This window comes from Heterocephalus glaber, unplaced genomic scaffold (assembly GCF_053883595.1).
Source record: "Heterocephalus glaber isolate CG9 unplaced genomic scaffold, H.glaber_assembly_v1.0 deba00001497, whole genome shotgun sequence".
Taxonomy (NCBI): domain Eukaryota; kingdom Metazoa; phylum Chordata; class Mammalia; order Rodentia; family Bathyergidae; genus Heterocephalus; species Heterocephalus glaber.
The window spans coordinates 49,354,881-49,378,986 of record NW_028258320.1 but is presented as its reverse complement, the minus strand read 5'-3'; the positions used below and the strand labels follow the sequence as shown (position 1 = coordinate 49,378,986).

Sequence of the window (24,106 nt, the reverse complement as noted above, 5' to 3'; positions counted from 1 at the left end):
GGCCAGGAACACTACCAATACATTTTAAAATTCATCACACGAAGATAACACTAAGGTTTTGAGCCTTGTTGACAGCACAGTTGAAGATGCACCAATGAACAAAATGAAAAGCCAAGATACGGAAAGCTTTAGGAATCAGATACTAAGTCTGGGACCAAATATGAGTTGGTCCCAGGTATATATGGACAAAAGAAAAATGGATATATGAGTCATTGGTCCAAAGAAGTAATAGCTAATAAAGGAGGAATTGATGGCAAGAGAAATATAGAATGTGAGGGTTACAAGCAGTACTGTACTGTAAAATATCTACATTTTAGGCTTGGAATTAACAAGAGAATTCATAAAAGAAGAGAGAAATTCTCATGCCCCAGCCTCATCCAGGCCAGTTCCATCAATAACTGAGGATGAGATTTATGCACTAACATTGTCTAGAGCTCCCTCAAGTGATTCTGTGTACAGCCAAGGTTGAGAACCATTGTTCTAGAGACTTATGTGGTGCTTAATGGTTTTCTGGGTTGTATGACAAAGGAGTTGTCAGAGAAAAAAATCCTAGTTTACACATTTAAAGACCAGAAACTCCAATATACTCATCCCCCCTCCCCCATCTTTTTGCTGAGGAATCCCAGGTTTAAAGAGATTAATTTTGGACCATAAACAAGACATTTAATGAATTTCCAACTTCTATTTAACCCTTTATTACTGTCAACCCTTTTTGTCTTAGTCCATTTTTTGTTGCTCATAACACAAAAGAGGTTTATTTTGGCTCATGGTTCTGGTCCAAGATTGAGGGGCCATGTCTGGTAATGGTCTTACTGGCAGAGTCCTCAGGCTAGGCAATAGGGCAGGGAGCATGTTGTGAGTATATCCTCTGGTGTCTCTCTGTTCTTAGCCATAAATATTTAATCATGAGGTTCAACTGATGACTTTATTTAATCCTAATTACCTCCTGAAGACCTGACTTCTAAATACCACAGTCAGATTAAGTTTTTACCCATTAATACTTCTCATGGATTAAACTCCAACATGAGTTTTGGAGGGGAGAAACCATAGCACCTCTCTCTCCTCTGACTCCATTCCTCTGTGTTCCAGTAAGTCCTCTATTCTCCTTGCCCTTTGACTTCCTGCCTCATATCCTGAGGCAGTGCAGTCTTTCCAGAGGAACTTAGTTCAGGTTTTGGACCCCACATGGGTCAGTTAAAGGCCCAAATGAGGTCCTGCGGTAGCAGCAGCAGCAGACCATACTGCCAACGGAAAACCATTTAAGGGGTTCTCTCCTAACTTTGTGAGCTTGAGAGAAAGGGTAACCTCTAGAATAAGAAGAGGGGCATTCTGTAGTTCAAGGTGCTGGAGTTGACCATATTCTGACTATGCTTCTAGCACAGCTCCTTCCTCAATACTCCAGCAGCGCCCTCCATGATGTTTACAAAGTGGCGTCGAGGTCTGGGCTGTGGTGGTGAGTCCTGCCAGAGACGACCGGGGACACAGCATTTGTGGGAATTCTGTGACTCAAGAGGCGAAAGGTCAGTTTCTTTTCATTGACAGTGTTCTTGCTGTCCAAGGGTTTATCTCTGAGAATCTTGACCGGTTTCCAGAGTTAGGCTTCACCTCCATTGTTATCTGGAAACACAGGAACAGCTCTTTGTCAGTGTGCCAGACCGGGTTAGACCTAGGCCCCCATTCCCCACGCCCGTCCCCCATGAGTGAAATTCTACATTATTTCAAAGAGCTGCAAGAGGACTTAAAAACACAAACCTGCTTATCATGTTCCTCTCATACACATTGCCTGGATAGCCTTCTCTCTTCATATCATTTTTTTGATGCCACAAAATTACCCAAGAATGTGATCTAACAATGGATTGCAGCCTGGAACTTGTGGATATGCCTGAAATCCCTGGCTAACACTTGTCTTTCACACATTCTCATATTCATATACCCTCTGAACCCACACACGACTCCTCCAGTCCACAGTGACACTCAAAGTGAGTTTGAATTACCTGTGCTGCTTCCATCCAGGTGCCATGACCCCATTTGGAGGGTTTTGTGCTTCATGACTCCACCGGAAGGGTCTTTTAACTCCTAGCAGAGCCTGTACCTCCTTTACAGCCATGGCAAAAACACAACTTTAGGTTCCTAAAGAAAAAAATATGACAACAGAAATGGGAACAACTGAAAGAATGAGCACATTCCTTTCTCTTTTGTCCTGATACAGAGCAACCATGATCTTCTGAGCTAACTTGGTGTGCTGAGTTCTAGTGTAGACTCTCCTACTGGGGCCTGACTCGACCCCAAGGCAAAGAGCAGCAGTCTCCCTAGCAGTAATGTCTGCTGGGTTCCGCCAGCTGTCTCGGGGCAGTTCTCCCTAAATGCAAACGATTAGCATTTCCTGTTAAAACATTTCTGATAAATAAATGAATATATCATCTTCCCAACCCTAAGCAGGTCTGCAAGCATCCTAGGAGCTAGTGCAAGCTCAGGACTGACATAGACCACCCAGCACCAACACCCTGGCCCAGGGCCAAGACTGCTTTTGTTTGAATTCCTGTATGAGTAACTGCTCGAACTGACGCCAGCCAAACTCAGTGAAATATTATTTTTAATATTAAATAAATAGATGGTGGGGTGTGTTGACCTTTTTTTTCCCTCAGTAAATTGTAGCATCACAATCCAGAAGCTGGCTCTTGTATCCACATTTCCTCAGATAGCATAATGAAGGTTGACATTCTCTTTGACCTTCCTCATGGAGCACTTATCCCCCAAGAGACAGAGGAGTCCCAGTTGGTGTGTACAGGACCCTATTTGGAGTAAGCTGGGACTTCAAATGACAACAAAGCTTGTGAATGACCACCAACCATTTTTGTTACTTTTTCTATTTCCTTTCAATATACAAAAAGCACATGATTTTTATATAGAAATCAGAAAGCACAGATAAACAAGAAGCTGAAATGAGCTACCCAGTAAAAGAAATTACTGCCAAATTTTGGTGGCTACTCTTTCCATGTTTTTCACATGTTAATATGAATATTTCACACACATGATATTTTGAGGAAAATTGGCTGATTCTATACATATAGATTTTTTTTTTACACAGAATTAACTCAAGGAAACTATTTTATGCCAACAAATATGCTCCTAAATCTCTATTTTTTGGGGCCAGGGATTTAGCTCAGTGGTTCTGGAGCCTTCCTTGCAAGTGCAAGGTCCCGAGTTTGATCCCCGGTACCAAAAAAGAAAAAATCTCTATTTTTTAAGAGCTGCATTATACTCTGTTATAGGAATGTGCTACAGTGTACACCACCAGTCTTCCCTTGTTGGACACTGGTGTTGTTTCCAAATTTTTGCTGTTATAAACAACAGTCCAGTAAAAGAAAATCTTGGTAGCTAAATCTTTGCTTACCTCCATAATTATTTTCTCAAGATAAAGTTGAAAGGCAGAATTTTAAGGCTTGGGTTACATAGTGCCAGATTGCCCTCTGGAATGATTGTACCAATTTATATCACAAGCAGCAGGGAATCAAAATATTCTCCTGCTGTACTTCTGCCATATTGCATAGGATTCTGCCAAAACCATCTTTGATAATTTGTTAGGGGGGGGAAGAGCACTCAGTCTTAAACATTTAATAGGAGAGGTGAGCCGTGTAGATTTTGTAAATGGCGCACAGCTATAGTACTGAGCAGTGAAAGGTACAGACAGAAAAGAGGACCCTGGCTGGGATGGCCTGAAGAAAGGCTCAGAAAGTGAAAAAACCCTTTAACCTCAGGGTTGGATGGGTAAAAGAAGTGCTCAGAAGCCCCAGTGTGGGCCAAGACAAGAAGATCTACCACAGCGTTTCCCAAAATATAACCTCAGTGGCCTTCATTTTTTGGAGGGAAAAGACACTGAGGCCAAGGAGGCTTTGAGAACACTGGGATAAACCATGTTTGACCAGTTTCTTCATAACAGAATTTCTGAAAATCTGTGGAAGTCCAATGGGTATGCTACATCTCTAAGAGGTTTCTACAGTATTTCCTGAGCTTGTTTAACCATAAATCCAGCCCCTCTCTCCCATGTTTTTTATTTTCTACAGTGCATTTCATGGATCTAGTGCTTGGTGGACACATTTTGGGACACACAGTCAGATACCATAAGGGGGAAATATTTTTCACAGGAAGAACAGAGAATGGAAGGCAGAAAAGAAGAGATAACGGGAGAGAAGAAAATATGAGGAATGTCTTAGTCACCTTCCTCATGGCTGAGATGCACAATTACTGACACCCACAACTTCAATGAGGAGACATTTATTTTGGCTTATGGTTTCAGTCCATGACCAGCTGTCTCTAAGGAAGGAAGGGCATAGTGGAAGGACTGGCAGAGGAAAGCTGTTCACATTCATGGCAGCCAGAAAGCAGGGAATGAAGGGAGGAGCTAGGGAGGAAGATACGCCCTTCCAGATCACACCCTCAGTGACCTGGCTCTTCTGAATAGGTTCCAGCTGTTTTTTTTTTTTTTTAACTTCTGGGGTTTTTTTGCACTTAATTAAATTCTTTTATTGGTACATTGTAGGTATACAACACAATTACATTTCTCATTGGGAGTTGTACCTTTACATAATGCATCTTGGTTCTTATTTTATTATTCTTTTTGTATTAAATTCTTTTATTGGTACATTGTAGGTATACAACACAATTACATTTCTCACTGGGAGTTGTACCTTTACATAATGCATCTTGGTTCTTATTTTTTCCCCATTCCTAGCCCTCCCTTCACCCCCTCCACCCTTCCCTATTTACAAAGACTTTATTTCCATTTTTTCCATTTCTCAGCATTTTTCCTTTCCCTCCTTTCCTTTCCCCTGCCCCTCCCACTACCCCTACCCCTTTGGACCTTTTCTTCCTATTTTACATTATCGATTATTCATTCTAATCATTGGTACATTTTAGGTATACAATATAATGACATTCATCATTGGAAATTTGCACCTTTACATAGTCTCTCTTGGTTCTTATTTTTCACCTTTGCCCAGCCCTCCCTTCAACCCCTCCAGTCCTCCCTATTTACAAAGATTTTTCCTACTTTTCCATTTTCTCATATTAATCCCATTCCCTTCTATCCTTTCCCCTAGCCCTCCCACTTCCTTCCCCTTTGTCCCTTTTCTTCCTATTTCACATTACCTATTATACATTTAGTCCTTATTTACACTTTGAGTTTCTCACACCAGAGAAACTATTCAGTATTTACACATGTGTGTCCTATTTATTTCACTTAAGAGTATTGCCTCAATGTGCATCCACTTAGCTATAAATGTCTCTAATTTCTCATTTTTTATGGCTGAGTAGTACTCCATTTTATAAAATAAACACATTTTCTTTATCCAGTCTCCAGTTGATGGGCATTTGGGCTGTTTCCAAGTTTTAGCTATTATAAACTGTGCTGCTATGAACATGGGTGCACATATATCACTGTGGTATGATTCTTTTAATTCTTTGGGGAAGATCCCCAGCAGTGGAATAGCGGGGTCAAATGGGACTTCCAGTCCTAGTTCTTTGAGGTATCTCCATACTGATTTCCACAGTGGTTGAACCAGTCTACACTCCCACCAGCAGTGGAGCAGGGTTCCTCTTTCCCCACAGCCCCACCAGCATTTGTTATTGGTTGATTTCATGATAGCAGCCATTCTTTCTGGAGTGAAGTGGAATCTCAGCCTTGTTTTCATTTGCATCTCTTGAATGACCAGTGATGTTGAACATTTTTTCATGTATTTATTTGCTATTTCTCCTTCTTTGTCTGAGAAATGTCTGTTCATTTCAGATGCCCATTTTCGGATTGGGTCTTTAAATTTGGGAGGTCTGATCTTTTTAAGTTCTTTATAGATTCGAGATAGTAGACCTTTGTCTGAGGAAGAGCAGGTGAAGATTTTTTCCCACATTGTGGGTTGTCTCTTCACACTGCTGGTGGTTTCTCTTGCTGTGCAGAAGCCTTTTAACAAGAAGAGATCCCAGTTGTTGATTGTTTGTGCTAGTTCAAGGGCGACTGAGGTTTTGTTCCTAAAATCTTTTCCTACACCGATGTCTTCAAGGGTTCTACCTAACCTCTGTTCCAACTGGTTCAGAGCTTCTATTTTAATATTTAGATCTTTAATCCATTTTGATTTTAGTTTAGTGCATGGTGAGAGATACAGGTCTAGTTTTAATCTTTGGCAAGTTGAAGCCCAATTTTTCCAGCCTTGGTTCTTATTTTTTCCCCATTCCTAGCCCTCCCTTCACCCCCTCCACCCTTTCCCTATTTGCAGTTTTTAACTTCTTTTATTGGTACATTTTAGGTATACAACACATTTACATTTCTCATTGGGAACTTGTACCTTTACATGATGCATCTTGGTTCTTATTTTTGCCCCATTCCTAGCCCTCCCTTCACCCCCCCCCACCCTTCCCTATTTACAAAGACTTTGTTTCCATTTTTCCATTTTCTCATATTAATTCCATTTTCTTCTTTCCTTTCCCCTACCCCTCCCACTTTGGTCCCAGCTCTTAATAGCATATTCAGCTATGAACAAATCAGTGGATTAATCCACTGATGAGTATAGGATCCCCACGATCCAATCACCTTTCAAGCATATGAGTCTAGGGGATGGGGATTTTAGATCTAGATCATAATAAAGAGGAAAGAAACAGGAGAACTGAAGGGAAATTGGAAAAGAGGCCAGAAGAAAAACAAGAATTTAGAGAAATGGCCAAGCTTGAGAAAGGAGAGAGGTGTGAAGAGAGGGAGCAAAATTTTATGACAACAAGAAAAAGAAAGTGAGGAGTCAAAAAGTATCACTAAAAAAGGCCTCTTATTTCTGAACACCTCTCCATTGCTTTTAGGAGAAGCCTTCAGCTCTTGATCTGTTCCTTTCCTACCCCAGTCCCCATTGTGTCACTCTCCAAGGTTTGTTTGTTTGTTAAAAGGGCCTTAAAATGGAAAATTACTTAAAATGCAAGAACTCTTTTGCAAGGGACGCTTAGGACAGAGAAAAAAATGGAAGGACCTGGCCATGGTAGAATATGCCAGTAATCCCAGCACTGTAAGAGGGTGAGGCAGGAGGACTGTAAGTTGAGCCCACCCTGGGCACTTAAGAAAGTGGCAACATCCTATTTCAGAATAAAAACAAAGAAACAAACAAAGGGCTGAAGACAACCTAGAGTAAGGGCCCTCCCTAGGTTTAGCCCTCAGTGCTGACAAAGAAAAAGTAAAAAGAAAGAAACAAAGGAAAGGAAGACTCTAACAAAGACTCAGAAAAACAAAACATATGGTAAGAAGTTTCAAAAATATACTCTTTTTGTATTAAATTCTTTTATTGGTACATTGTAGGTATACAACACAATTACATTTCTCATTGGGAACTTGTACCTTTACATGATGCATCTTGGTTCTTATTTTTTCCCCATTCCTAGCCCTCCCTTCATGCCCTCCACCCTTCCCTATTTACAAAGACTTTATTTCCATTTTTTCCATTTCTCAGCATTTTTCCTTTCCCTTCTTTCCTTTCCCCTGCCCCTCCCACTACCCCTACCCCTTTGGACCTTTTCTTCCTATTTTACATTATCGATTATTCATTCTAATCATTGGTACATTTTAGGTATACAATATAATGACAATCATCATTGGAAATTCGCACCTTTACATAGTCTCTCTTGGTTCTTATTTTTCACCCTTGCCCAGCCCTCCCTTCAACCCCTCCAGTCCTCCCTATTTACAAAGATTGTTCCTATTTTTCCATTTTCTCATATTAATCCCATTCCCTTCTATCCTTTCCTCTAGCCCTCCCACTTCAAAGGGGAAAAATATACTTTTTAAGGAAAACATTTATTGGTACATTTTAGATATTCATAATTATAACATTCATCATAGGGAATTTGTACCTGTACATGATATACTTGCTTCTTTGAGGGGGGGTATCAAAATATTTAATCACTAAGTCTTTTATGGTTGTGTGTAGCTTTATGCTGAGACACATTAGGACATGACCAACATGAAACAAACACAGATAGGGCCCTTTAAACACCAGCTGAGCCTTTCACTGACAGGGCCTTTCCAGCACACTGAGAACACCAAAGTGGCAACTAAATTTCTAAAAGCTTACCCTTTAGAATTCCACAGCTGTGCATAAAGCCTTTAGAATTCTACAGCAAAAGACATTTAATTATTTAATAGAAGCTATTTGGTATTTTGAAAGTCTCAAGCAATTCATGCTGAATTAGTGATAGGAATTTTGAAGTAAATTCATGACATATTCATCGCAATTCGAAAGCCCTACAATTTCCAGAAATTCAGGGTAATATTTGAAGGGGTACATTAAGATTGACATCATATGTCATTAGACTAGTGATTCCCAACCTCTTAATTACCAAGATTTTTTTTTCTAGTGTTGTTCCCTGCAATCAATCTCTTATCTTAGGTCATCATTCTGTACTTGCATCCACAATAGTTTATGGGTTCAACTGGCATGTTGGACTCAGGTCAAGCAATAACATTCCAGAAATTTCTGTGATTTCAACAAATTTAAATCATAGTGATTACATGATACACCCAGGGTTTGTGAATGGAGTTGATACAGTTCTATCCAGAAGGAAAGAAATTGGCACTACTTGTAGTTAACCTAGCCAACCATACCACAGATAAGGAGCTAGGCTTTCATAATATCAAAAATAAGATATAAGCCATTTTTAACTGACTTTATAAATGCCCCTGGGGCCTAAGATCCCAAGGAGAGAAACACTTACATCTGAGATTTTTCTGAAAACCTTCCAGCTTTCAATAATTGTTGCATTTTTTAGAGTTGACTCATCACAGGCCTCTACACAAGGATGGCCAGTGGTAGCACAAGTGTTGCTGTCCTCTCTTCCCATGCTCAAAGCAGACGTCTCTAAACCACTCATTCCCCTTGAGTGGTTTTTACTTCTTAATATAGTGCTCCAAGCAACCAATGAATCGAGTCCTGAAGGTGAAACCACTTCTCATTCTTGCTCTGCCCTGCATCTTAGGTGATTTGATCATGAGGCAAGCGTAAGGGACAGGCTCAGATTCCCCAGAACAGGCAAGTTTGAAGTCACTTAATGCAGTTGGAAGACATAGAAGTGAGGGGAACTAAGAGATGTAGAGATATATGAGAATAGGAATCTGACTTCTTTCCTACCCCCTTATTGATAGCTGACTGTATTGTTTCTGCCTCCTGTACTGCTCTTCTTGGCACAGGTAAAAAGGTTGGATAAAAAGGTTGGATAAAAAGGATTCAGAATAACTAGGAGATTAGTACAAGAATGGATTCACCTGGGCTCAGTCAATGTCCAGACTGATCTTGGGAAAATATTAATGTCACCCTACCTGGCCAAAGGATTGGGATTTTCTGGTTCCCCTAAGTCCTTTCTCTCACTCCTTGGAGCTTGATACCCCATGAGAAAGGCAAAGATGTTATCCTCCTTACAAGGAAAGAGAGGCTTATAGAAGGGAAGTGAATGTTGAAAGTTGAAGGTCACCTGTCTAGGAAGGATGGAACTGGGAAAAAGAACCTGAGTTAAAAACTGAGTCAGTGCTCTTTCTGATGTACTTGCGCTTCTCATATTGATGTGTGAATATCTCAGGGCAGGCAGAGTGAGGGCAGGAAATGATTTCAGATATTTTCAATAAAATAGCCCTTCTCAAAGATTTTTGAGAAACATTTTGATATAAAAATATAAAGGCACTTTACAAAGCAGAAAGTGTATTTCATGACTTTTTACAATAAAATACAATATTTCAAAGATATTGGTGCTGATGGCAATGGGCTTTCTGGCTACACTTGCAGCCCTTCTGATGGTATGTTTTCATTGTTCTCTGCTATTTTGGTAGATATAGGTAAGAGATGCTGTTCTTCACCATGCTACCTCCCGCCTCTTCTGTCATCTTTCTCTTCCTGTCCTCTATTTTCTTCATCTTCATTTGTTTAAGTGTGCTGCCATTTCCCCTGCACCCTAAGGCAGCCTGTTGGTAAGAGCATTTCAGGGGCATAGGGGCCATTGGGACTGCACTTATGGGAGGAGCTGACTTTCCCATGGATGATTTAGAGAGCACTGGGGAGAGACTGAGTCATAGATCAGGCTCAGTCACCCTTATTGGATAAAGGTGGACTGCAGTTGAACCACTCAGCTAGAGTATGTATCCCAAGATGTCTGTGCCAGTGTTAGTTAGCTCTAGCTGCCATAACAAAATATGATAGAATGGGTGGCTTCAACAATGAAAATTAACTTTTTCTCAGTTTCAGATACTGGAAGTCTGAGATCCAGGGATGGCATGGTCAAATTCCAGTGAGGGCTCTCTCCCTGGCCTGTAGACTGTTATCTTCTTGCTGTATCCTTACAGAAGGTAGAGAGAGACTTTCTAGTATCTTTCTTTCTAGTATCCTTGTAGAAGGTGGAGAGAGACTTTCTAGTATCTTTTCTTTTTCCAATCATGAGGGCCTCCCCCCATGACCTCATCTTAATCTAATTACTCTGCAGCTACCCGCTCTCCAAATACTATCACATGGAGATTAGGACCTCAAGAACTTTAGGGGAATATAATTCAGTAGATAGCAATCAGTTAGGATAATTTAAGTTATATGTAACATAAGGTTCAATTCCAACACAATTAAGGGCATCTGTTGGCTCAGATAACTAGACACAGATCAAGGTTGGCCTCAGGATCAGTGGATCAGCAACAGTCTGAATTATATCATCCAGGATTCTTTTTTTTTTTTTTTTTTTTTGGTACTGGGGATTGAACTTGGGACCTTGTGCTTGCGAGGCAGGCAGCAGAACCACTGAGCTAAATCCCTGGCCCCAGGATTCTAATGTCCATAGCATCTTTCATACTAAGATGCCATATCTTTAATGTGGAATGTCTGAGATTTTGAGCTTCTTGGTTCACTTCCAGTGGTTGTGTCTCATTAGTTGGAATTATGTCACTGTCCTGTTCCCAAATCAATCACTGCAGTCAGGGTGGCAGGTCTTACTGATTCACTTAAGCCAATCAAAGTTCATTCTGAGAGCTAAAGGATCAACCCATCCAAATTCTGTAGCTGCTTCATAATTGGGTGTGATAGTTAATTTTGATTGTCAACTTGATTGGCTTGAGAGATGCCTCAGAGATTAGTAAAGGATACTTCTGGGCGTTTCTGGGTGGGTCATGAGGGTATGATCATGGAGACTATATCTGGTCCCTGGTCCCCTCCTGTCAGGCTCTTTCCCTGTTCTCAGCTTCTTGGCTGCCATACCCTACCATCATGGTGTTTTTACTTTGGACCCTGCATGGACTGAAATCTCTGAAATTGTGAGCCAAAATAATTTTTTCTCCTTTAAGTTATCTGTGTTAGGGATTTTGTACTGGCAATGGAAAAGTGACTAATATATCTGAGAAAGACAAAAATAGACACAATGAGAGGTGACTGTGTTGTTCACTTCAATTTCTTTTTTAAAACTGTCCACTTTATTGACTGTGGCAAATTCTCAGTAAACATGAATTGTTTAACTGGCCACCTGCCTATGTATTAATGAGCTACTCTGAACACTCTGGGAAGGGATAATATGGGATGGGCCCTACAGAAAACATAATGGGGAATGTGGCCAACCCTAAAGTCAACTCCCCTCTGAACTCTTATATTACAGCAGCACAAAATAATTCAACAACAGGGCAGAAGCCCCTCGCTCCACAAGCTGCATTGGGGTTTTGTTGAGATGACATTACATCCATACCCACTCTCTCTTCCAGATGTGGAAAAAGCTTCATTCCTGGAAGCAAGTGTTACTTTGATTCCAAAACCAAGGAAAGACTCAACCCAAAAAGAGAACTACAGGCCAATCTCCCTAATGAACATAGATGCAAAAATCTTCAACAAGATACCGGCAATCAGAATACAGAGGGTCATCAAGAAGATCATACACATTGCCGGGGATTTAGTTCAGTGGTTCCAGCACCTGCCTCTCAAGCGCAAGGTCCTGAGTTCGATCCTTGGTACCAAAAAAAAAAAAGAAGATCATAATACACCCTGACCAAGTCAGATTTATCCCAGGGATGTAGGGATGTAAGGATGGTTCAATATTTGTAAATTAATAAATGTAATGCACTATATTAACAGAGTCAAGGACAAAAACCATATGATCATCTCAGTAGATGCAGAAAAGGCATTTGACAAAATCCAACACCCATTCATGATAAAAACCCTACAGAACATTGGAATAGAAGGTCTTTATCTCAACCTGATTAAGGCTATCTATGAAAAACCAACAGTCAACATCTTACTAAATGGTCAAAAACTGAAAACTTTCATGCTAAAATCAGGAACAAGACAAGGATGCCCACTATCACCACTCCTGTTCAATATAATTCTTGAAACATTAGCCACAGCGATTAGAAAAGAGAAAGAAAGAAAAGGAATAAAGAAGGAAAGGAAGAAGTTAAACTGTCATTATTTGCTGATGATATGATACTTTACATAGAAGACCCAAAAAACTCAGCCAAAAGACTTCTAGACTTAATTGACAGATTCAGTAGAGTAGCTGGATATAAGGTCAACACTCAAAAAACAATAGCCTTCTTACACACAAATAGCAGACTCACTGAGAGAGAAATTAGGGAAACATTCTTCTTATACTGTATATGGATATTGGTATTGGGTCATGCCAGCCTGGTAGCATCTGAATTTTTACTTAAAACATTTTCTGTGACCTATATTCATAAATCACTCTGTGAATAACTTGGAAATACATCTAACTTAAAGACTGAGAGTCCACTATGCTGAGTGACTTGAGCCAGTCACAAAAATAAAACAAAAAGCTGTAGGATTTTACGTATATGAAGTGCTTAGAGTAGTTATAGAGAGTAGAAAGGGACTGGAGGGAGGGACAAATGGCAAGTTATTGCATAATGGGTTCCGAATTTCAGTTTTGCAAGATAAAGAGTTCTAGAGATGAATGGTGGTGAAGGGTCCACAACAATGTGAATGAATTTAATGTGACTGAATGGTTGAGATGGTAAGTTTTTGGGTTTTTTTGGTACTGGGGATCGAACTCGGGTCCTTGAGCTTGTGCAGCAGGTGGCGAAACCACTGAGCTAAATCTCCGGCCCGAGATGGTAAGTTTTATGTGTATTTTACCACAGTTAAAAAATAATTATGAATCAGGTGTGGATTTCCTTTTTTTTTTGTACCTTATCTTTATCATCTTTCTTTTTTGGTACTGGGGATCAAACTCGGGACCTTGCACTTGCAAGGCAGGCAGCAGAACCACTGAGCTAAATCCCTGGCCTACCTTTACCATCATTTTAAAAGTTCTTTTCTATTCCTAATATAAACATCTTCCCTTTGACAGTCAGCAAACAAGATGACTTTTTTTTTTTTTCACACAGGCACTGAATTTTTTTTTTTAAGATTAAATTTAGGCCTTCTATTAAGGCACTGTAGACTATTTCCTAGATATACTGTATGCTATTTTTCTTCTAAAAGATCTCCCTTTCCATTTTTACTCTCTCTGATAATGCAACTCTTTTGCACTCCTTTTTATTTTCCCAAAATGGACTAACTTTAGCGGCTATTAGAGTTACCATCATCACACATTTTCTTTGGACGGTCAGAATAGCCCAACCTAGTTTTTGGTAGGATATAGCAACATCCAAATTCTCCCATTTATTGGGGCTGCAGCCTGAGTGTCTTGTCCTTCCCCAGGTGCTTGAGTCACCTACTCTGCAAGGCCCTTTCTGCACATGATTTCATCAGTTGTCAACAGCTTCCCTTAGAGATCCGTATAGTACCACCATCACACTTGGGAGTATTCAAGGAGGTTAGGCAACTTGTTCAGATCTAACTTTTGTTATCTTGGCTCAAACATTTGGGAATGTTTTCATACACTACTTTGCCTCCACCCAGTGTTTTCTAGGGTGTGAGCATATTCCTGTCTCTGACCCCCTGGAGCACTGACTGCCTTTTGTGTCAGACTTAAAAAGCGTGCTGGGAAGAGGTAGTAGGGAATCCTCTGTGGTGACAGGTGTCATCCAGTTTCCTGATCACCTCCACCTTCTCCTTCTCTTTCTCTCTCTCTTCTCTGCCAGGTTCCTTGGCTTTCCTGAGTTCTCCAGCTACATCACCATGCCTAATCCAAAGGACACTTTGATCTTCTTCTTTTTTAAGAACTGTTTGTTTTAACTAGTACATGTTTGTAGTACATAGAGATTACATTCATTGTAGAGAGTTGGTACATGTACATAACACATTGATCTTGTTCTTTTTTTTTTTTTTTGATCTTGTTCTTGGAGCCAACCTGGGTAGACACAAATTTCTTTCAAGCAAGGATAACACTTTTCAAAAGCAAAGAAAGGAATATTTAATATGAAAGTAAAATTAAGTCAAATCAAGCTGCAACTGGAGAAAACAAAAGCATCAAAACTATCCTGATGAAGGAAGGAACCTCTTCCTCATTTAACTTCAGTCCTTCCAGGAGGATAAGGGTTGACTTGTCTGTGGTTCTACTCCCCATCAGTGCTTCCAAGAACTGTCTGGGGTGGAGGGAAGCAGAATTCCCATTCCTTCATTCTTCCTGGGCCAAATTACTTCAGGAGGTAACCTTCTACTTCTCCAGGGGTAAAGTAACATAGCCCATTTTCATACCTGTAATCTAGTGTTCTTCTCCCCTGCCCAGGGGTTGAGGAAACATATTAAGCACTTAGTATGAGAGGAACTTGACAAGAGTTTAACCTTCAAGAATGTACACGCATGGGCCAGGCATTTAGCTCAGTGGTTCTGGCACCTGCCTCGCAAGCACAAGGACTCGAGTTCGATCCCCGGTACCAAAAAAACCACAAAAAACGTACACACAAAAAAGGCATTGCATAGAAGAGTCAAGATTGTATTCAAATTCCAGCACAGTCCAGGACTAGCTGTGAGACCTCAGACCGGGCAAATTGTTCAGCCCTCCCCTACAAACCCTACTTTTGTCCTATGTAAGAGAGTAGGGAAGATTGGGGAGATCACTGTACACAGCAAGTCTGCAAATTTCTAAAATGTTTACAGTTATTATTGCCTTTCAGAATGAGGTGGCACTACTCCCATTTCACTGACCTTTGAACCTAGGTCTGCCAAGGTCAAGGTACATGGTCTTTTCCTGTTTCGGCAGCCCTCACCAGAACACTTGCTCTCATATTGTCTTGCACCATTACCAGACTGTGCATTTGTGGAGGCCCTAATAGCCCTAATTAAACAACTGTGTGTTGAGTCCATGTTAGTAAAAGGAAAGGAAATAATTAAAATTTGAGAGACAGCAAAATTACTATACTGGAGGCTTATAAATGAATTAATTTAGTCAGCCAGTTAATATTTACTGAGTATTCACAGTACTTGGCCCTATTCACAGAGATTCCATCATTTTGGATGCCTGGAGGGAGTGAGAAGGCAAAGTAGGGTGGAAGAGTGGAGAAGTTTGTCTAAAAATGTCTGAATTATAATTTTTAATACTTTATTACTTCCAGATAATTATAATCCTCAAACTGGGCTAGACTATTGTTAGATTTAGTGATAATATAATATGATCTTTAATAACCATATTGTTATTAAAATTATTGTTATGTGAAAACATTTTTATCCTCTTTTTTTTTCCAATTTGAGATTTTATCAACTGTGTTGAGGATCAGTACAGACATTTCACTTTTACACAAGTCTTAACACTCACACTGAAAATCTAAAAAGCCATGTATTGTTTCTTTTTTCAGTTATTCCAGTGACTTTCCAGTTTCAAGTTTGGAGACAAATTTCCCTTAAGAGGATTATCAAGTACCAGTATTTTCAAACACAGATAAGGTGTTACTTAAGTGCCACTGATTCACACTTTCATATCATATACACACTCATTTTTGATCTTTCACAGAACATTAACAAAATTAGGAAAACTGAACTACCATGACCAAAGATGTTACAGAGTGCACACGATTCTGATAGGGCAAGGATCAGGAGTAAGGTGTTCTTTAGGAAACAATTCTACTAAAATAAACATGGGAATAGGTCATTTAAAATATCCAAGACATTAAATGCATGACTGTGACTCCAAATTGCCTTGTAGTATGCTTTGTATTGTAGGATAGAGAACTAACCTCCCACCTATGGAATGTTAAGCTGACACCCAAGACACTCAAAGCCTCCCATAATTCAATATCCCATTGTTTTCTGGTTGTGCCAAACAATAAACAACCAGCCAATTATTTCACCTCTAAAAAAATCATTTACACTTTTAAAAAAAATGTGATGAGGTGGGAGTCCCTCCTTTTAAAAAAATGTTTCCAGGGCCGGGAATTTAGCTCAGTGGTTCCGCCGCCTGCCTAGCAAGTGCAAGGTCCGGAGTTCGATCCCCAGTACCAAAAAAAAAAAAAAAAGTTTCCAGGGTTACAAAAAACTTCCATTTACAAAACAGTTGATAAAAATATTCCTCTGGATTGTACAAGAAAGGAGACTGGTAAGACATGGTGTGTGATTAATCAGACGTGGCTTCCTTTCTGCTGCTTCAGTCAGAGGTTACACTCTCCTCGCTTTTTAGTTTCTCCGTTTTCGGGGGGTAAATCTTTAGTTTCTCGGTTAGCCACTTCGTCCTGTTTTCCCTTTGCTTCCCTTTCCCTTTTGCTTGCACTTCTTTTGTTCAAAGATTGATCCTTATCCGCTGCCTTTTTTGGCTTCATTTCCACTTTTGGAGGAGGAGGTTTAGTTGACAGCCTCGCCATCTCCACTTGGGCTCCTCCTTCGGCGCCTCTTTGGCCGGCAAAGCTGACTGCGGCTGCGGGAGCCGGTGGTCGGGCCTTGCGGAGCTAAACGGCTCTGCCGCTGCCGCTCCTCCGCCGACCGCGCAAGCTGCTGGGACCCGCGGCGGGGGCTCTGTCCTCTTTTATACCCAAATCCTGGTTACACAAATATTTTGTATAATCTCAAAAGCTAATGATTTTAAATATTAAATTAGGGCCGGGGATTTAGCTCAGTGGTTTCGCCTCCTGCCTTCCAAGCGCAAGGATCCAAGTTCCATCCCCGGTACCAAAAAAGCCAAAAAAACCAAAAAAACCCCAAATTAAATTAGTGGTGTTTTCAAATGAAGGATTTTTGTTGGATTGCCCCTATGGGCAGCCAGTAGTTTAAAAGAAGACACTGTGCCTAGGATTGATGGATAAGATTTCAGAGGTCAGGACTTTCAATCTTAAAGATGGTTTATGCGCCTTGATGAAGTCAAACTGGTGGAGAACGGGGTGGAGAGAGAGAGGACCCCAAGGCCAAGAGTCCCTCAGAGTGGGCATCTGCAGGTTGGGACAGGTGAGGTAACAGACAGCTTAGAGCAGGTTGGATCATGATGGCACCGTGAGAAACAGCAGCTCCTGATCGTGAATCCTTGAAACTAGTGTTAAAGTAGGAATGAGATGAATCTGGGAACTTCACTCCTGTTTTAGTCAGTCTTGAGTCATTAAATGGATTCTAGTTGATGTAGAGAAGGGCCCTGAAAAAGCAGCCTAGTAAGGTGCTCCCAAGGGTATTTGAATCCCAGTCTTTTATAAGATTTGTGATCTTGTTAAACTATTTAATCTTTGAACTTCCACTGTAAAGTGAGGATGACAACAGTACTCACCTCATTAGGATGTTATGAGGATGACATAGTTTGATGTATATTACGTACTTCACATTGTACACAGCACCTACAGGATGCTCAATACCAGCAGGCAGCAATGATTATTATTGAGTATGTAGAATCTAAAGCTGCCACATTTGGTTGGTGAACTCAAGTACAGGTTCTATGGTTTTATCTTTAAGTACTTCTTAAATTACTTAGTTCATCGTTATTGTTAAGGAAATAATGCTCAGCTATTTTGAAATATAGCTTCTGCTTCCAGTGCTGGCTAATGCTTGATTCCAGGCAACCTAATTAATTACTCTGTTCTTCAAACTCAGAACCCAGTAAAGGAGACACCAAAGAAAGGAAAAGAAATAGCAAAGCAGAAGTAGAGAATTGTTGACTTGGAGAGCTAAACGTGTTCTTGAAGGTCCTCCAGACTAAATATCCCATGGTAACGTAAGAATAATAACAGCTATATCAAGAGAGGTATGGAAAGAAGTGAGAAGAAGGAAGGAGCCCTCCAAGAAAGGCAGATGTAAAGGATCCAAGGTGGTTCAATAGAAGCTTTTATTCTGATTACAATTTGTCAACTGCTCTCCTTTAATTTGGATGGGCTGAGACCCCTGGCAAATAACTGGGGGACTTTTGTCCAGATACTCAGTTTTCTGACTGAGAATCTCCTTTGTAGAGGCAACTATCATCTCTTGTAGGTATTTTCATCAGATAACTTTAAATTATAATAGACTTCCTTTTTTTACCCTATTTTCTTCTGTGTAGCTTTCTTTCTTTCTTTCTTTCTTTCTTTTTTTTGGTACTGGGGATTGAACTTGGGACCTTGCACTTGCGAGGCAGGCGCCGGAACCACTGAGCTAAATCCCCGGCCCCATGCATAGCTTTCTTAATACATGATGCTGTTGCCATCTTTCTTTTCAATCTCCTTTTGTTTAATGTTAAATCTACATCTTTCTTGCATTTAGAGTATAACTTTAAAAAAAAACTCTCTGTATTTCCTTATTTTCTCTCCCACTGCCTCTCCAACTTTCTATTTTCTGCCCTTTTGCTCTACTGTCCTTTTTTTAAATTACTTATTTCACCCGAGATTGATCCCCGGTACCAAAAAAAAAATTACTTATTTCCTTTTCTGCCTTATTGCTATCCATTCATTTTGGTCTAACACTGCATATGAATTTCTAATCATATCTAAGTTTCCATCTTCAATCTCAAGGTAACTCCATCTCTTCATAGGGAGGAAAAGTGAGAGATTCAATCCTGGAATGGAAACCATTCCATTCTGATGTTCTGATTCTGGCCCTTCCCTTATTTGTGTGGCTCTGATATTCCCTTAGTGTTTTCAATTCTTAGGTCTCACAAGTAAAGAGAGAAGGAATTTGGGCATTGCTCAGTAATGCTCCCCATGAATCACCTTTCAACTGAAGGCTTAGAAGACATAGCTTCACCATTTAGGGTGCAACATGGTCTGGGTTGAAATGGTGCCACTGATATTACAGCAGACAGATAGTATGCTCTCACAGGCCTAGATGTTCTGGCTGTAGCCCACTCACTCTCCCCTGATCTATTGACACAGGCCTGGGGACACTGACTGTAATTCTTGGGTAAGGTTTCCTTGGGAAATAGACTTTGGGAGACAAATTCTTTAAAGTCACAGGACTTGTCTAGCCATTGGATCCCTGAAATCTTGAATCCAGGAAAGGGAAACTCACTATTTGCAAGGCAGCCAAATCCATTTTATGACCAAATAATAAAGCTACATTTTCAAAGGAAACATTCTTGTTTTGTCATGGTGATTGTTTGTTTAGCAAAATATCCTTCTGGGAATGATAGTTGTACTTACCTGTCAGTAGCCATACTGACAACTTATTCCATATCAAAAGCCTTTAAGAGAAAGGGCTTTAAAGTTATCAGAATACCAGATTATTTCTTTAAATTTTCAGCTGTAGTGTGCCTGGATCTAGCCTCATCATTCTCAATGATCATGTCAGTGATAACAATAGCTTATACTTCTCTGTGTGCTAGGCTTTATTCTAAGGGTTTTGCATATAATAAATCAAGAAAATGTAATATCTCTGAACAGTGTTCCCTATTGGCATCCCTATAGGAACAGAAAATATGATGGTGCATCATAAAATCAGAAATCTAAATGTCATCCAGTCCAGTCCCCAACTTCCCAGATAAGTCCCAGAGAGAACATGTGTCTTACTGAAAGCCACCCAGCTATTAGTTAGATCTTTTGGCCTTTGGCCCAGAAAACATCCTGAGCACTTCAAATATCTGAACAAGAACAAGCTGACCATTCAGAGACAGGATCAAGTAAGGTATTTTAGGAACACAAAATTAATTTTGCTCAACGTATGAGTAATATTCTACCACAAAGTGCCAAAATAATTTTTTATTTTCCTCCTTTTTTATCTTTAAAAATAAGCTCTTTGAGTTTTTCTTTAGGCACTTATATTATCTCTTTTTCTATTTCCCAGACTCTTTTTTTTTTTTTGAGACAGGGTCTCATTGTGTTTCCCAGGCTAGTCTGGAATTCAAGTGATTCTTCCCCCCTCAGGATTCTGAGTAGCTGGGACCACAGATGCACATCACCATGCCTAGCTATGAGGCTCTTTAAAACCATTCCTAGGTGAATGTTTCTTCAAATTGGGATGGTGTGTGTAGATTGGAACAAAACAGTCATTTGAACTTCTCTGCCACGGACTCTCTTATCAGAACAACTAATAAACATGGTACAGTTGACCTATGTAAGATCTTGGGTTGCACTTCGGTGTGGTTTGTGGTGAGTGACGTAATAAGCAGATGGAGGGTAGGTACCAGGAAGCAAAAGGGACCTTGGGAGGAAGAGAGATTGGGTAACTTCTTGGCTGACTGCAAGCTGAACTGAAGCCTTCTCTGGCAGATGAAAAGAGCTGACTCCATGGTTGTTTGCTTCCTTGGAAACCCATCCGATTCTGCTTTTGGGACAGACCAGGAACACCATGTGGAAACTCCCTGTCCAATTCTGATTCAGAACATTTCTTCCTAAGAATCTTTGTGTCTTACCCATACAGTATTTGGAACTAAGTCCAGTAACATGAGTAGAGAAAAAAGACTGATTCTCTTAGAACATGGAACTATTCTAAGTCAGGAGTAACTTTTCAGTAGCAGTTTGGTGAATCGGTGTGAACTATATGGAATATCTGAAAAATCATACTTGTGTTCAAACAGTGATAGATTTATAAACAGCATGGATATGGACAAGTGAGTCACATTCAATTAAAATGAATGCTAGCCCAATAACACAACTATTATATTGTTTAAAATCTTGTTCAGAATTTGTTAATTGGGTTTGAGCTATTTTTAATTTTATAAAGAAATTATTACATCTGTATTTGTTGGGAAAAATACTGGAGAGATTGATTTTTAATTAAGTTTTGGGCAAAGAGAGCATTTTCCCTATTTCCCTGAACTTTTCTCCATGTTAGTAACTAGAAAGATGGGATTTGTATGGATTTTAGAGTCACACACACATGAGCCCAATCTTCATTCTACCAGTTAAAGCTTGTTTAAGCTACTCAGCCCTCCGAGTCTCTGTTTCCTTATAAGTCATAGTGGCTTTCAAAGAAGATATTGCATGTGGAATAAGTTTGTGCAGTGCGAGGTATATAGATACCTAGTAATAGTTTTCTTCTGTGTGTGTATGTGCATGGAGTGAGGAGGAGTGGGTAAGTATGAATTGGAGGACTGTTCCAGAAACAAAAGATCTATAAATAATCATACTAAGTAAAATCCAAATATAAAGTCAGAAAGTAACAGAGGTCAGAAATAGGAGAAGTTTAGAAAAAGGCAATCAACAACTCCTATTTAAGTATTTGGGGTCCTCTGCCAGGTAACCAATATGTGGGACTCAAGGATAGTTCTTGCCCTCAAAAAGCCTACAGTCTGTTTGAGGCAACAATATTTACTCATTTGTTAAACAGGTAATTAAAATGTAAAGGAATTGTTATTATTATAGTTAGTTGGAGAGAGCAATCTGCATTTATTGTATCTTTGGAGACCAGACAGAGGTTTAGAGGTACTTTGGGTAAGAGAAAATAGCAGAGGAGAACATCTTTAAATTGAAAAGTCAGCCATCTGAGCCAGATGACAGACTTGTGGCTATCTTCACAAGGAGAGACTGTTGGCTTTCCTAAAACAGCAGTGGTGAGAAATTATCTCAACATTCTTGGTGACAACAGAAAATCCCAAAACAAAGCTAAATGAGGCCCTGTAGCATTGATGTGCGTGTGCCAAAGGGGAGGGGGTGGGTGAACAAGCTGAAGTTGTCCAGTGCATGTCTCTGGTTTCCTCACTGGGCTGAGTGACACCGATACTCCTTTGTGGAGTCACTTATCCAGATCCTCCTTAAGTTCCATTTCTTTCTTTCCCCTGTAGATCCCTAGAGAGATACCCTTTCAACCCTCTTCTCTGCTGAATGCCTGCTGGATCCCAGCAGTGAGCCCATTGGATGGCTGGATTTACATAGAGCACAGTAATAGCAAAGCCTGTTAGTGTTGGTGAAAAGAATTCTAATCAAATCTTCCAGGTTAGAAGAGACATGACAGCTCTTTCCTGAGGTATCCAAGAAAAAGCACAGCAACCATCCTACACAGGGTTAATATTCCCTCCTACACTGCCCCCCCAACTTGCTGCCAGAGATCAGCTAATCTGATAATTACGGCAACAAACACAGTTTAGACAAACAAGACCTGACCCTGAGGGTTTGGAATGAAAACATTTACTCTCTCCCTCCCCAGAGAGATGGTGCCTGCAGCATACACACAGAGACACTGGGAAAATACCCTTGTGCTGGAGCAACAGGGTGAAAACATCTGTGTTCCTACACTGTGTGTAGGAAGATAAAGTTAATGGGGAGAAGAAGGCAGGGTGGGGGAGGCAGGAGGAGCTAGGAATGGTACAGTCCAAGGGCATGCCTGTTTGGAGCAGATGGAAAATGAACCCATCTCTGGAGATGTAAGTGAATTATAATTGATTTTACAACAGAAACAGAGAGAAAGGAAAGGTATATAGGAAACTGACACAGGATTAGAGGAAAGAGCCTGGGGGAGTGGCTAAAGGAAGAGAACCAGTTTAAGACACCAATGTAGGATTTATTCCTGAGAGATAGAGGAAAGGATATTCCCTGTGGCCCATGATTCTAAGAAAATTTAAAGATGCAGGGGCCCAAGTTCTAACAGTCTAAGTTGACAGGTCAGCTTTTTTCCTACCCCCAGTTTTACTTCCAAGATGAATATGTTCTCTCCCCTTCCTTGCCTGCCTCAACATTTGTCAAGCTGTTTTCCTTCTCCATTTCTAAAATGTGACTTCCTAGGTAAACCTTTCTGGGTTATGTAAGCTGAAGATTGTGATTTTGCCCTGCCTCAACCTATTTCCTTTTTATACATGGCTGCTGTTTGTGAACTGGTAAATACTTCTAGTCCCTTAGAACTCTCCACATTTCCTCTAGGCATCCATCCTTGGGGGATTTGCAGATCATTTGTATGGATGGTACTGAGCTAAGAGGAATAACTGCTGTGATTGATGATAGGATCAAGGTTTAAAATGAATTTAATAAGCTGAAAGACAGTCTCAGATCAATATGAGAGGACATAGCAGAAATTAATGTAAAACACTGTCTTTAGGTCTACTAATCAATCGCATGAGTATAGGATGGAAAAACCTACCAAAAAAACAGTTTGTATAAAACCAAAACAAACCAGTTAGGGGTTGACATTTGATTCAATATGAGATAGCAATGAATCTATCTGCTTAAATAGTGAATACAGTCATTCTGTACATTAATAAAAATATTGTGATTGCATTAATGCCCTATGTTCTAAACAAAGCAGGGGTGGGGTAAAAATCTTTTTTTTTTGAATGACTGTTGGCTGACCAAGCACACAGAGTCCAGCATGCTATGCAGAACAGTTTTGTCTTCTTTGTGTTTTAATTTAATTTCGTGTTCAAGTCCTGTACTGCAGTTAATGCAGGGCCCGCCTTGTCAGTGAGCAGCTCCCATTTCCTGCTCAGTTGGTTTCACTTGCCCCTGTGTTTTGAATCTCTTGGCTGGTGAGTTGGAGAGTCCCTCACTAACAAAGAGAGACACCTCTTTCCAAACAGGCCTGTCTTCTCACTGTTCCTCGCTCACATCGTGGCCATTTGTCTATCTATTTATTCATTCAGTCATTGAATACCCACTGTGTAGGCTTTTTTCCAGGAACTGAGGACTTAATAGTGAACAAGATGGGATTCTTAGCCTTATTAAGCTTGCTGTCCCATGGTGGTAGGGAGGCCCTAAACAAAATTTTTTAAAATGTTAGAGAATAAAAAAAAATATGAAAATCCTACCACAGTACCAGGAACTTGAAAATTCTTCTATCTTCTGCCTACTCTTCTCAGAATATTACTTCTTGCTTCCTAACCCAGTTGAAGTTTCACTTTCCTTTTGAAGGCAGAGTTCCTCTGAGCAGTC

General features: G+C 40.2%; 2 long non-coding RNA genes across 2 annotated transcripts in view; one reads left to right on the top strand and one right to left on the bottom strand.

The window, feature by feature from the left end:
• The window catches only part of LOC110347848 (uncharacterized), a 25,594-nt gene extending 10,001 nt beyond the window's left edge, over positions 1-15,593 (top strand). Inside the window, exons 3-4 of the long non-coding RNA XR_002392718.2 lie at positions 1,378-1,520; positions 11,741-15,593. This is a non-coding gene — a long non-coding RNA (uncharacterized LOC110347848). The remainder of the gene's footprint in view (positions 1-1,377; positions 1,521-11,740) is intronic.
• Positions 1,433-24,106, bottom strand: LOC147825683 (uncharacterized). Its single transcript, XR_015440408.1, has 3 exons — positions 23,983-24,106; positions 1,995-2,130; positions 1,433-1,617 (listed from the first exon to the last, which is right to left on the bottom strand). It is a non-coding gene; the product is annotated as an uncharacterized LOC147825683 (long non-coding RNA).